Here is a 13,273-nt window from a genome sequence, read left to right as displayed (position 1 = left end):
ATAAAGAGAGAAAGAGAGAAAGAGAGAAAGAGAGACAGACAGACAGACAGACAGACAGACAGTCCCTATTGTTCTGAATGTACATAATTTTATTTCATATGACACTGATAAAGCATTTCTTGAAAATTCGAGTAAAGAATGCTATAGAAAATGTTTAAATTTACTCCACTTAATCAAGTACAGTTGGATACAATATAAACGGTGTAACAGTCTTCATTGATTTTGTATGTAGATGAGAATTTTGCAGGATACTGTATTATTTGGTTATAATACCTTGTATATTCTATGTAAAAAAAAAAACTCTTTGTGTCATATAATATAATATAAGTATTACCATTCACGGTCAAAACTCACTTTCCAAAGGGGGAACCCATGTCGAGATCAATATTGATTCGACATATAAAAGATGTATTGGCTACAGTTGTGATTTGATTTCGCCAAACCCCACCGAAATGTTTATATACGTATTTGTATACATATAGCCAAATTTTGTGTCAAAATAACCGCAAATGGAAATAATTATCTGAGCTATCTACAAATGATTGAGTTGCTTGCATTGTTTCCCAGTTAAATGGGCGAGAGGGAGTCGACTGAGTAGTGATTATCATTACCTCATGTAGAGGGATCCTGAAGGCCGTTCTGCACAGAGCTACATATTAGCGTTGGGTATTAAAATCTTGTTTATGCATGGAAGTTGAAGTTTTAAGTGTGATTAAGTAAATTCAGACTAATGCTAAAGCCATTAGACAGTAACTGTTGTTATTTATAGGCGGATGCAGACTTTCGTCCTGCACAGAGGTTAGGGAAATTTGTAGTAGTATAACATTCTATGGTTCCCCCAGCCCAATGTCCCCAGATTTTTATTTTTATTTTTATTAATTAATTAATTAAGTTATTTTTTATTACTATTATTTTTTTTTAAGGCATGGGTGCAGCTACAGAATTAGTCGAAGGTGACAGTTCCGAGTGCAAGGAGGAATGAAATGGATATTTAAATAAATGGATCAAAGAAGTAAAACAAAGAGAAAAGCTACGTAATTAGAAGGGAAGGATTGATTGCTTATTCGTTTGTAGTAAATTAAATCTAGTTGTTTTTTTTCGACACCATGGTTATTTAAATTCACTTGCGTCGTTATTGCTTAACAATCATGGTTGATAATTTTATTCCCTAAACGTTAATGTAACTCTAATGGCGAAAATGGAGTTTAAAAAGCTAGAAATCGGAAAGAAACGGGGGGGGGGGGGGGGGGTGAGTGTCTAGCTCCCTTCTCCCTGTTTTTATTTCTATACCTATTTTTAGGATTATTATTGATTTATGATTGGTAGGTAAAGGGAAGGCTTAGAATTGAATGAGTTTTGTAAAAGAATATTCCTGTCATTTTCTGATAGTAAGGAACCTATTGTAATGTTCACACCTGTTTATCTTTCTATGATTATAGAATAAAGGAATTGGATAATTATATGGATCTTTGACACAGTGAACAGAATAATACATTTAAGGAACTCTACGAGCTGAGTAAGATCAAGTCGAGTTACTCACGTAAAATCTTTAAGTAAATGAAACTGGGTTTTCTTGGAGTTTCCTCCTAGTGACAGTTATGCTGAAGATGTGATTTAAAGATAAAGGTACTTAATTTAAAGGCATGTCGAGGGACAGTAATTTAAGAAGAATAATGTACTTTGTTTGCATTTTAACACACACACACATATATATATATATTAAAACAAACACACACACACACACACACACACACACACACACACACACACACACACACACACACACGCACACACACGCACACACACACACACACACACACACGCACACACACGCACACGCACACACACATATATTAACACACACACACACACATATATATATATATTTTTATGTTTGTGTGTGTGTTTATCTATTTATATAGAAATATACACCTCGTATATATATGTATACAGTATATTACTATGTCGCATGAGGGCCAAGCCTACTTAGATTAACATTAGAGGGCCTCTTTATAGTGTCTAGTTAACATTGGTATACACAAGGAGTACAAATGGCAGTGAGATAACTGTATTAGATGAAAACGTAAAGTTCTTGTAGTACAGACACAAAACTTTGCCTATATCAGGGAAGTTCTAATACGTTATGCAAAAAATGAAGGAGGCTGATAGAGTCAATTTATCATACTTTTACTCTCCCTCCATTTCCTGTATCTTGTAAGAGGACTTCCAGTCACACACACACACACACACACACACACACACACACACACACACACACACACGCGTATGCGTATGCATACATGTATATATGCATTTATATCTGTATTTGTATCTATAGTTATCTACCTGTCTACCTATCTCTCTCTCTCTCTCTTTATATATATACATATATATATACATACATACACACACATACACACACCTCTTTCTGTCTGTATGTCTCTCTCTTATCCTATATATATGTACACACACACACACACACAGACACACATATATATATATATATAGAGAGAGAGAGAGAGTGAGAGAGAGAGAGTGAGAGAGTGAGAGAGAGAGAGATGTTTGTGTGTGTACGCACACTCACACACTCACACATATACTTATACACATATATACACATATCATCATCGAGGGCTAACGCCGACGGGGACGCATGGCCACATCCACCTTTCGCTTCCAGCCGGTCTCTGGTGCCTTAGTAGGAGGTCATGGATCTGTTTCAGAAGGATGTGGGCAAAAACCTTGCCTGGTATACTAAGCAGTGTGATGCCACAGTAGTTGCTTGCAGCTCTCTCCTTCAGCTTAGAGGTCGCCTTCCTATCCTCAGTTTAGGGTAGGAGGTTCCTTGCTGATGAGTGGGTCTGGCACAGACTGACTGTTCACAAACTCCAACATGATCTGAGATGATTTGTCCATCCATTGAGCAGTCATCTGTGAGTTTAGTTTTCTTAGGGCTAGGTTATTTACCAAGAAATTGGGGGGCTTGAGGTCCCAATATTCTGATGAGCCGGATCAGAGGACTACCCATACTGGAGGGTCACCAGTAAGGGATGAGACAAAATGGCTTCCTGGTGCACCAAAGCCTTTGAGAGGGGATGGTGCACCCACCCCTGGTTCATTCCATCTTGGACCAGGGAGAACTCTCCCATGTGTGTTTGCAGTATGTGGCAAACACACATACAGGAGTCCTGGAGATTGAGCGATGCTGCATGCTGTGCCCTGCATCTAGCAACACACCTCTTTGGTTCTCTATTCTGGCTAGACGGATGGCTTGATCAAGGCCCGGTCAAGTTAATCGGCTGGTCAAATAAGGCTAGATTTCAAGCAGACTGTTCAGTTGGTAGCGTATAGATCCTGCAACTGCCATCAGCACTGTAATAGTGACTGTGTATATTTCCTCACTACCCCTGTGGCTGTTGGGAGATTTTGAGTCCCAACTATAGCTCCCCTCATTGAACTCTATGGTGGGTGAGGAAATGAAGAATTCTAATTTGTATGATATCTACAAATTTACAAAGAACTAGCTCTTTCCCTGATGACCTGCCCAATCCCCTGGCCAATCCCTCTGGAACATCACATGTTGTCACTCTGGAACCTTACCAGATTCCAAAGGGCAAGAATGGGAATCGTAATGGTTCCCGAGCTCCCAAACCAGGTAAAAAGGAGAAAATTCTTCCTAAATCCATTAAGGAAATCTTACCTAGTAAATATGAAAGTATCTCATACAGTAAATACCTAGTAGTGAAGACTATTGATGGTGTATCAATCATGGATCTTGATATTTTTTAAGTATATCGGAAAATAGTTGAGGTGTGTCAATGTGATCCTCGCATCACCCTACAGCGAGATGGTAGCCTGATAGTTGAGGTTTCGTCTGTGAGCGATATGCGACATTTCTGGGGGTCATGTTCCCCTCACAAAACACGGGAAATGTCTTTTCCTCAGACCTGTAAGGTATTCTGTTAGAGGAACTTCAGAATTTTAATGCAGTGGCAGTAAAATGTTTTAAGAAGGAAGTAGATGATTTGGAATAGTCGACACCAGATCTCCTTCTAACTTTTGGAACGTTAGTCATTCCAGAATCAGTTAAGTTTGCATGGTACCACCTTAAGGTAAAGCCATATGTGCCCAACCCTATGCTGTGCATTTTGTCCAAGAGGTGAAATAATTGGGTCTAATTTTTGACTGGAGGCTTACATGGGTTCCTCAACTCGAACAGTTAAAGGAGAAAGCTACAAAAGCACTTAGTATTTTGTGGGTTTTTTTCACACCTATCTTGGGGTGCAGACCGCACAATGCTTCTGCAGCTTTACCGAGCACTTATTCGTAGTAAACTTGACTATGGATGTGAAGCTTATTCATCTGCAATTGTTCTCTGGATGTTGGACTCAGTTCATAATGAAGCTCTTAGAATCTGTACAGGGGCTTTCAGGTCTTCACCTGTGGAGTCCCTGTATGCTGAAAGTGGAGAACCACCTCTTGCATTACACCAGGACTACATGAACCTGATTTACTACACGAGACTACAAAGGATTCCAGGATCTCCTACATCCAGATTGGTTTTCAACCCCCTTAAGGATAACCAATCCTATGGTAGGAGAAAGAGGGATCTTGTGGAAGATCTTAATTTAAATCTCACTAAGGGTCTGGCTGTTGGAACTCCCCAATTCCCCCCCTGGACCAATCAAGTTGAGCTGGATTTGGTCGGGATTGGGAAAAGGGAGGGATCCGAAGCAAAACTCAGAGAGAGATTTCTTCAACACACTTCTAAGGACCAAGGATCAGATGCAATATATACTGATGGTTCAAAATCCGAAAATGGTGTGGGCTTTGCAGCAGTGAGCAGAAGGAAGACTGCATTTACCAGTCTTTCTCTATCAGCCTCGATCTTCACTGTAGAGTTACATGCAGGGGCGTCACTTAAGCCTCTTTTTGCAGGGCAAAATCTAGTTCTGCAGGGCAAATTTTTCTCTTACGGAATCTGCCTCAATAGCCGATAAGTATTCACGATATATAAATAACTATATAAAAATAATTGTTGATGATACTTGATTTATAACATACTTGAATTATAACATTTGTAACAGGCTACTTATAAAGAGCTAGTGAGCATTTTCTTTTAAGTGATTTGCAGGGCAAAAATTATTTTTTCAGGGCAAATTTACCCGTCACTCCTCCAACTCATAACATGAAGTGACGCCCCTGGTTACATGCCATCCTTGCAGAAGTCAAGATGACTAGAGATCTTATGAACCATTCTGTTGTAATATATTGTAACTCTCTTAGTGCCAATCAAGAGCTTAAACTCATCACATCCAGTGGTGAGGGAGGTTCAAGATTGGCTTGCACTGATGTCCGCACGGAAAAAAGATAACTCTATGTTGGGTGCCAGCGCATGTTGGAATCAGTGGGAATGAGCGAGCTGCCAAGGAACCTGCCACTCAGCCCTGTGATGCTCGTTTTCCTCTCCCACACACTGACTTCAGACCCAGCATCAGGAGTTGTCCTCCCAATAAATGGAGGGAACAATGAAGGCATAACTCTGGAAACAAACTGCGAGAGATTAGAGATGCCCTTGGCAGTTGGGTGACCAGTATCCATCCCAACCGACAGTCGAAGTTATATTAACAAGACTACGAATCGGGCACACAAAACTGACTCATGGGCTGATGATGGCTAGATGTGAAGCACGCTGTGAGGAATTCCAAGAGCCATTAATGGTCTCACATGTAGTGGAAAGATGTGCAACATTCTCAGACCAAAGACGCATGTACTTGTCTCCCCCATATACACTGATGTATTGGGGGAGGACTGTGACATAGAAGGTCTTATTAGTTTCCTTAGGGAGGCTAATATTTTCAATAAAAGTTAATTATGCATAATGTTTAGACAATAATTTTAGACATTGACAGCATAATGTTTTATGCTTTGATTGTTTAATATCTATTGTTATTTATTGTTACTTATAACATTTTAAATATTTTAATATTTCAATCTAACAAGGTGTTCGCCGCTAATGACCTTAGCTGTTGACGCGGCAGATAATTTTTTAATAACCAATCAATCAATAAATCCAGCAAGTTCATTAAGGCCTTCATCAACATGGGGATGACGTAGATGTTGAGACCCTCTCAGAGTTTGTGTCGCATGTAGGCCCAACGATCCTGGTTCCTACCCAAAAATTTTGCAAAAGATTTCATCATATTACCTCACAAGCTTATCTAGATCGCCCTTGATTGTATTAATGTTGATTATGGGGGGGGGGGTGCCCACCATTGAAAATTACTGGCACATATGACATTAAGCCTCCTCAATTCCTGGTGGTTTTGGAATTTTACCTAACAAAGCTAATGTAGATCATCACACGGGTATTGTTTTAATTGTTCTCATGGCCATATCCTACGGGATACCTGTCAGTGGTCTGGTTTCATGTTAAGGAAAGTACATGGGATCATAGGATATACATCAAAATTAGTTACCGTTCCAGCTACCCGGACTCCCTTAGGCTCCGTGTCTAAGCAGGTGCGTTCATGGCAATCAGTGCATAAAATAAGTGTTAAAAAGCCGTTCCTTTATGACCAAGGAAAAGAGGGGATGATCCCCTGCCCCTTTCACAAAGCCTGAGCGAGCGAGAGAGAAAGACACGCATGCATGCACGCACATACACACACGGTTAGATCGATAGATGGATAGAAAGAAAGAGAGAGAGTGAAAGAGAGAGATAGAGAAGGAATGAGAGAGAGTTTGAAGGAACGAGAGAAAGAGAGAAGCTGGATGTTGATGGCACAAAAAAAGTTATTTTCTTATTAATTGAAGCCACACATCCTTATCGCCTTAGTTAATCAGTGGCAGCAATACAATAGTATTATCATTCTCGTTGTCTTTGTTATTGTTATCACTATTGTTGTCAAGATTATTAGTACTGCTGTTGTTATTATTGTCAGCATCATTATTATCAACGCTTCTATTGATATTATGAAAATTATGATAAAAGTAACGAAAATTGTTATCACTATTATCGTTCTTATTATCATGATTTCCATGATAGCCTTTTTGGTCATTTTCATTATTTTTACTACCATTATAATTGTCATTGCTTTCATTATAAGCATCTTCATTACTATAACGATTATTTATAATTAACAGCACCATCATCATTAGATTAATTATCAACATCAGCGTTTGTATTGTCACTATAATATTAATGTTACAGTCATCAGTATCATCATCGCTGTTATCAGTATCATGGTATCAGAATCATCATTATTACTTCTTCATAATAAATACCATTACTGCTGCTACTGCAGTGATTCAGCAGATCCCCCAAGATCACTGGCAAGATGTTTTGCACAACAAATTCTTTAATTTTTAGAGATAGTTGGAGGAGATAGTTGGATGGAGACTCACAGAAAACAAAATAAGCCATACAATATTTATTAAGAGAAAGTTGAACAAAACGGTGGCTAAAACTGAGACCAAGAACTAAAAACTAATCAAAACAAGTGTGGATTAAAACCGAGCTAAAAAGCTAAAAAGTGAACTATATTTAATACTAAAATTGATTATAGTTAGTTAAACACAAGTAGAATATAAGATAATGAAGATCAAACTGAACTAAACCGCAAATAAAACAGAACTTATCGTGAGCAAAATTAAAATAAAATGTAACTATTAAAACATACAGGAACCTTAAAAGTGAAAGTGAACTTAAGTGAGCAAAAACAAAACTGAATATAAATAATAAAACACGGGAGGAGACTGAAAACTGAAACAGATCTTAAACGAAATAAAATAACATGGAAGAGAACAAAAGACTACGACAAATTAAATAAAAGAACATAAAAAACTACGACGATCCAGCAAAAGCAATAATCATAAGCAAATCCTTACATCATTTGGCCTAAAACAAACGCTACTTAACTTTTATAGTTCTAATTCATAATAAAAAACAATCTTTAAATTCTTTAAAATGTTTTGGTTCGCAGGACCTTATAGTATTTAAATAAAAAAATAATGAAATAAAAGCAGAACAACACAAGAAATCATATAAACGGCAAAACGAAACAAAAATAGAAAACGGGAGTATATAAAATGCAAATCAAAAGGGCAAATAAGAACTGTCCAAAAATAACAACAAAAGAAAGGACTAGATTATGGTTGTTTAAAATGGCAGCCACTAAAATATTTCAAAACAAAAGAAAAAAGATCCTTAAAACAATATATCACACAAGCTTGAAATCTAGGGGACGCTACCTTTATTTGGGGTAACCTCCTAACCGTGAGCATCACTTTAAATCACGTATTTATGACTGGTATAACGATTACACAGTAACGAGTACTGATATGGACATTACGAAAGTGGTCACTGATTACTACAACACCAGGGTCAGTCCAAAGAAAACCTTCAGGAGGTTTTTAATATCTACAAGCAGGGCAATACCCGTGACAACCTTATTCAGTTTCTTAACGCGAACAAAATTCTACGGGAATAAAAAATAATTAAAAAATGAACTCTTTGAACAGTTCCTATAAAGCATTAACAATAACACCTCAGTGTCTGAGATCCGAGACTTCAGAAGGAAGTGAGGTCACCGATTGTACCCTTTTGTAAGTAACAACCGGTTTCCTCACTCCCTTTTGCAAATAACAATCTGTTTCCTCACTCCCTTTTGCAAGTAACAATCGGTTTCCTCACTCCCTTTTGCAAGTAACAATCTGTTTCCTCACTCCCTTTTGTAAGTAACAACCGGTTTCCTCACTCCCTTTTGCAAGTAACAATCTGTTTCCTCACTCCCTTTTGTAAGTAACAACCGGTTTCCTCACTCCCTTTTGCAAGTAACAATCTGTTTCCTCACTCCCTTTTGCAAGTAACAATCGGTTTCCTCACTCCCTTTTGCAAGTAACAATCGGTTTCCTCACTCCCTTTTGCAGTTAACAATCGGTGACCTCATTCCCTCTCAAAAAGCAATCGGTGACCTTTCTTCCTTTTTTTTGTTACTAGCAAAAGGAAGTGAGGAAACAGATTCTTTGTTGCAAAGAGTGAGATCTCTGATTGTTCCTTGCAAAAGCGAACAAGGAAGTGCAAGTAACAATCGGTTACCTCAATCCCTTTTGTAGTTAACAATCTGTGACCTCAATCCCTTTTGCAAAGAACAATCGGTGACCTCAATCCCTTTTGTAAGAAACAATCGGTGACCACACTCCTTTGCTTAAAACATTGCTGGATATCTCGCCCCACCCCCTCTCCCACAGGCCTACGAATATTACCATATCTGGAAACTGACGCACTCGAGGTGGCAACACACTCCAGTTGGAGCCACGGCGTGGCGTCGTTTTACCCTGTATATTCCTTAAAGAGACTGGGAGAGAGTACTTTACATTGCCAGGCGCTCTCTTGCATCTCCCTTCATACTGCAACATGAACTTCGGTCGCCTTCCCTTCGCCGAAGCCGAGGGCACGAGCGTTTTATCCCGCGAGTGAGGAGGACGCTCGAAAACAGCGTTGCCACGGACGGCTCCTATATAAAATTATTTTGTTGTTTAATAAATTTATATGTCATTTGCATTTTCTGACACCACTCTATCTCTAAGAATAAGCATCCACGAGATGGAATTGAATTACTTTGATTTATTACATTTTAAGAGTATTTATTAGTTCACAGAACGTTATCAAAGAAAGATTAAACGAACGACATTGCCAACATCGCCTCCAGTTTGCCCAGCAGTATGTGGAGAGCGCAGGGGAGCTCCATTGCTGGATGAGAGTGTAAGCATCATAGACTTTTGTTCAATATGTTCATAGATAAATTTAGTTCAAAATTTGATATCTCTACATGTTTATACATGGCAGTGCCCCATACACCATGTTTGATGTTCTAATTATCAGTATATATTCATTGTAGCCCTACTACGATTTTGCGGTCAGATGTTCTGGGTAAATTTTAAGTTTCAACCAGCCTCCGACTTTCGAAACCATTTTTATTGGAGTATGATCTCCCCTCGTAGTTTAACGCTGTTATGCTGTTGCTTTCCGTCGCATTTGACTCGTTGATGAGTAGCGGAACTTGTATTCCCCGACGGCAAAGTTGATAAAATGTGTAAGATTCGGCTTCACACTGTATAAAGGGGGGAATTAGCATGATTTACACAGAGAAAAACAGAAGAAAAACACTAAATTAACTTAAAATCGGGTTTGTAGAAACTCTACGGGGACAGTGGCCATGTTTCACCTATGCAATTACGGTATACAATTCGGTGGTTAAATCCGGGATTAATTTTTGCCTGATTGACGGACAATACAAAAGAATCAAACCATGTTTGGGCACAATCAACTTTTTAATATGAAAATGCGTTTCGAAAGTTTCCAGATGACCGTTTCAAATTCATACACAAGGCTTCATGAATAGTTCCTCAAATAACAAATAATAAATACAAAGCAAACAAACAAAAAAAAAGCGCTAGTGACAGTTACGTGTCGCGCACGGAGACCGTGCCGCGACGGCACACGCAGTCTCCGTGAATTTTATTCTCAAACAAAAAACTTAAACACATTATTGTAACAGACCTTGCAAACTTAAGTGATGATTGTCGTCAAATATGGTAACCGTTCAATACTTATATTTGTCTTAAAATGTAAGATGGAACTTATTGACCTTTGCCTGAGCCGAAAATACTTCGGAGGCCGTGGCGAGGCTTCAGACCGCGCAGCTAAGCCTTATTGCTCGTCCCGCGGAAATATGAAAGCTTTATGATTTCGTCGCGCGCGGAGACGACACCCATCCAACTGCGGTCGGTTGCAATAGCCAAATCGGCAATAATTTGTATTAATAATGCATGTATTATTATCCTATTAAAAGTATGCATTTTTATTACATTAATTGGCTTATTACTTGAAATGTACTTCGTGCAATAACTATGTAGATTTCGCCGGTTCTCGTTAAACGTTACTTAAATTTTACTAACCTTATATCGTCCCGTCTCCGTTATTAAGCTTTACAATAACACGTCCTCGGCGTAGCAATATTTCCAGTTGTACGTGTATTTCGCAATTTGTAAACATTTCTGCCGGCTTCTATATATATATTTTTTTCACAGGTACACTTCCTTGGCCACCGGACAGATACATACTGAACGTTTTCCATGGGCGAGGGCAGGGCTTTCCGAAAAAACGGTTTTTGATTGGTCAGAAAACTCTGACGTCATTGCCTGAAGTTTTCATTGGCTAGAATTTCTCAGTCTGTAACACCGCATAATCGCTAAGTTGTCAGTAATTGGTCGTTATACATAGTGTCCTTGTCTTACTGTTTCAGACATTAATAATTTATTATCGGTATTTCAGAAGAAATATGGCTTTACGTGCGCGAAAAAAGGTATTTGCTTTGTATTAGGTTTTATTTTACCATATACATACAAGCAATCAGGTAAGTGTGACCTCTTACCCGATTCTAATCGCTCTCTGAAGAACTATCATCCACTGGGGGGGGGGGGGGGGGGGCAGGTGACAGAACAATTCTTTCTTTCCCGCCTTGCGGCGGGTATAATTATGCCGCTTGTGAAAAAAAATGAATGAATCAATTATTTTTCATGAAATTTGATGAATAAATAGCGGGTCAGGTATTGCGTGATATACTCGGCCCTAATACCTGGCCGCTTGACTCATTCTTTAACGTCCCTCCACAACCTTTCAATAGTTTGTGTGTGTATTTGTGGGTCTGGGTCTACAAAGTTCTCAGAATTATTAATACTCAGATGTTTGTAACCATGGTGTTGTAGGTTACGGTAGGCAGCCCATCCATCACTGTATATCACACTGTCTGGTTTTATATATTTCTTAATAAGGGGTATGAGCGTGTCTGCACTGCGGTCAGCGCCAACCAATGGCACAATGAATTTCCTTTTACTCACACGCTCAATACCCCCAAAGACCCACACCTGGCTCTTCTTCTTTATGATTTGCGAAGTTCTAGCTTCGCCCGGGACCTGGCTCAACTGTCTGCCCCTATTATACTCTCAAGTATTACACCGGCACCTCCTATTGAATTTTGATTTTGTAACCAATATTCGGTTACTTCAGAACAAAAACTCCTCCAATCTACGCTAGTTGGCGTGATTTTAATTACTTTAAAAGGTTTCAAATGTGTCCCCTGCAGAAACGTGCCTTTGTAATCGCTGGTCGAGAAAACGCAACTTTTACGCCGTTTTGTCTTTGCTATTTTTTCCAACTGCCTCAATACCACATATGTCGATCTTCACGATATTTGCAAGGTAAATCGCAATGCGGGCAACTTACCGCTCTTGGCAAAACACCGTGTGCTCTCAGGAACTCTATAGCGTTATCATTTTTTTTTCAAAATAATCATATATAACTATAGTAATGCGGGTCACAACCTACGCACCTGAGATCCATTTTGAGCAAAGATTTGGTATATTTGCTTTCCTTGCCTTGTGATTGGTTTATAGCATTTCTTGTAATGCTATTGGCTCTCGTGACAAATGTCACGCGCATGTGGTATATAATAAAAGTTTCATAAGGTTTCGTGCGCTGTTTATGCGGTAACATTGTTGATTTTGAAAATCGCGCGCAATTCTTCAGTTCCCTCTTGCCCGTAATATGGACCAAACACATCGATTTGCGCAGAGTAAGAAATGTCATAGTTACTGTAAATACTCGATTTTATGATGGTATTACTCGTGTATTGTCAGACATTATAATGTAGAAAGAAAATTACCTCCATGTGAGTTTATGCGGAATTTTTCTAGTTACGAAATGAAAGTATTACAATAAAGGAACCAAAATAAAACGGTATCATTGTTTTGTTTACAAAAAGTAGGAAAGGATATCGGATGGCGATGTTTAAAATATTGAGATTTGCGCCGGAAGTTCATAGAAGATAAGTTTCTTAGATTTATTTGCTCTATCACATGCATATATTTTTTTCCAGTTTAAAGACGGCTAGTCAAAACTTTACCTATACCATGTTCTGTAATGGAGAAAATGATGTAGCATGTTTTATGTTTACTATATGTGTTTAGTGACGAAAAGAAAAAGAACAAGTCACTTTATTAGTTCGGATAGACGCTACCAGATGGCGTGGCCACAGCACACGAGAGGCATTTACAAAGATTTTGCAAAGATTTGATTCGATTTAGGTGCCATATGTAGATGTTTCATGGCGATTTCCGTTGCCCAAAAGGGTCGCGTTTTCCGTTGACAAACCTTGAAATCATTTCCGATTAGTTATTTTTTATATATATATTTTTTCATATTCCTCAT

Source organism: Penaeus chinensis, chromosome 2, assembly GCF_019202785.1.
Source record: "Penaeus chinensis breed Huanghai No. 1 chromosome 2, ASM1920278v2, whole genome shotgun sequence".
In the NCBI taxonomy this organism is placed as follows: domain Eukaryota; kingdom Metazoa; phylum Arthropoda; class Malacostraca; order Decapoda; family Penaeidae; genus Penaeus; species Penaeus chinensis.
Note: the sequence above shows the minus strand (reverse complement) of the source record.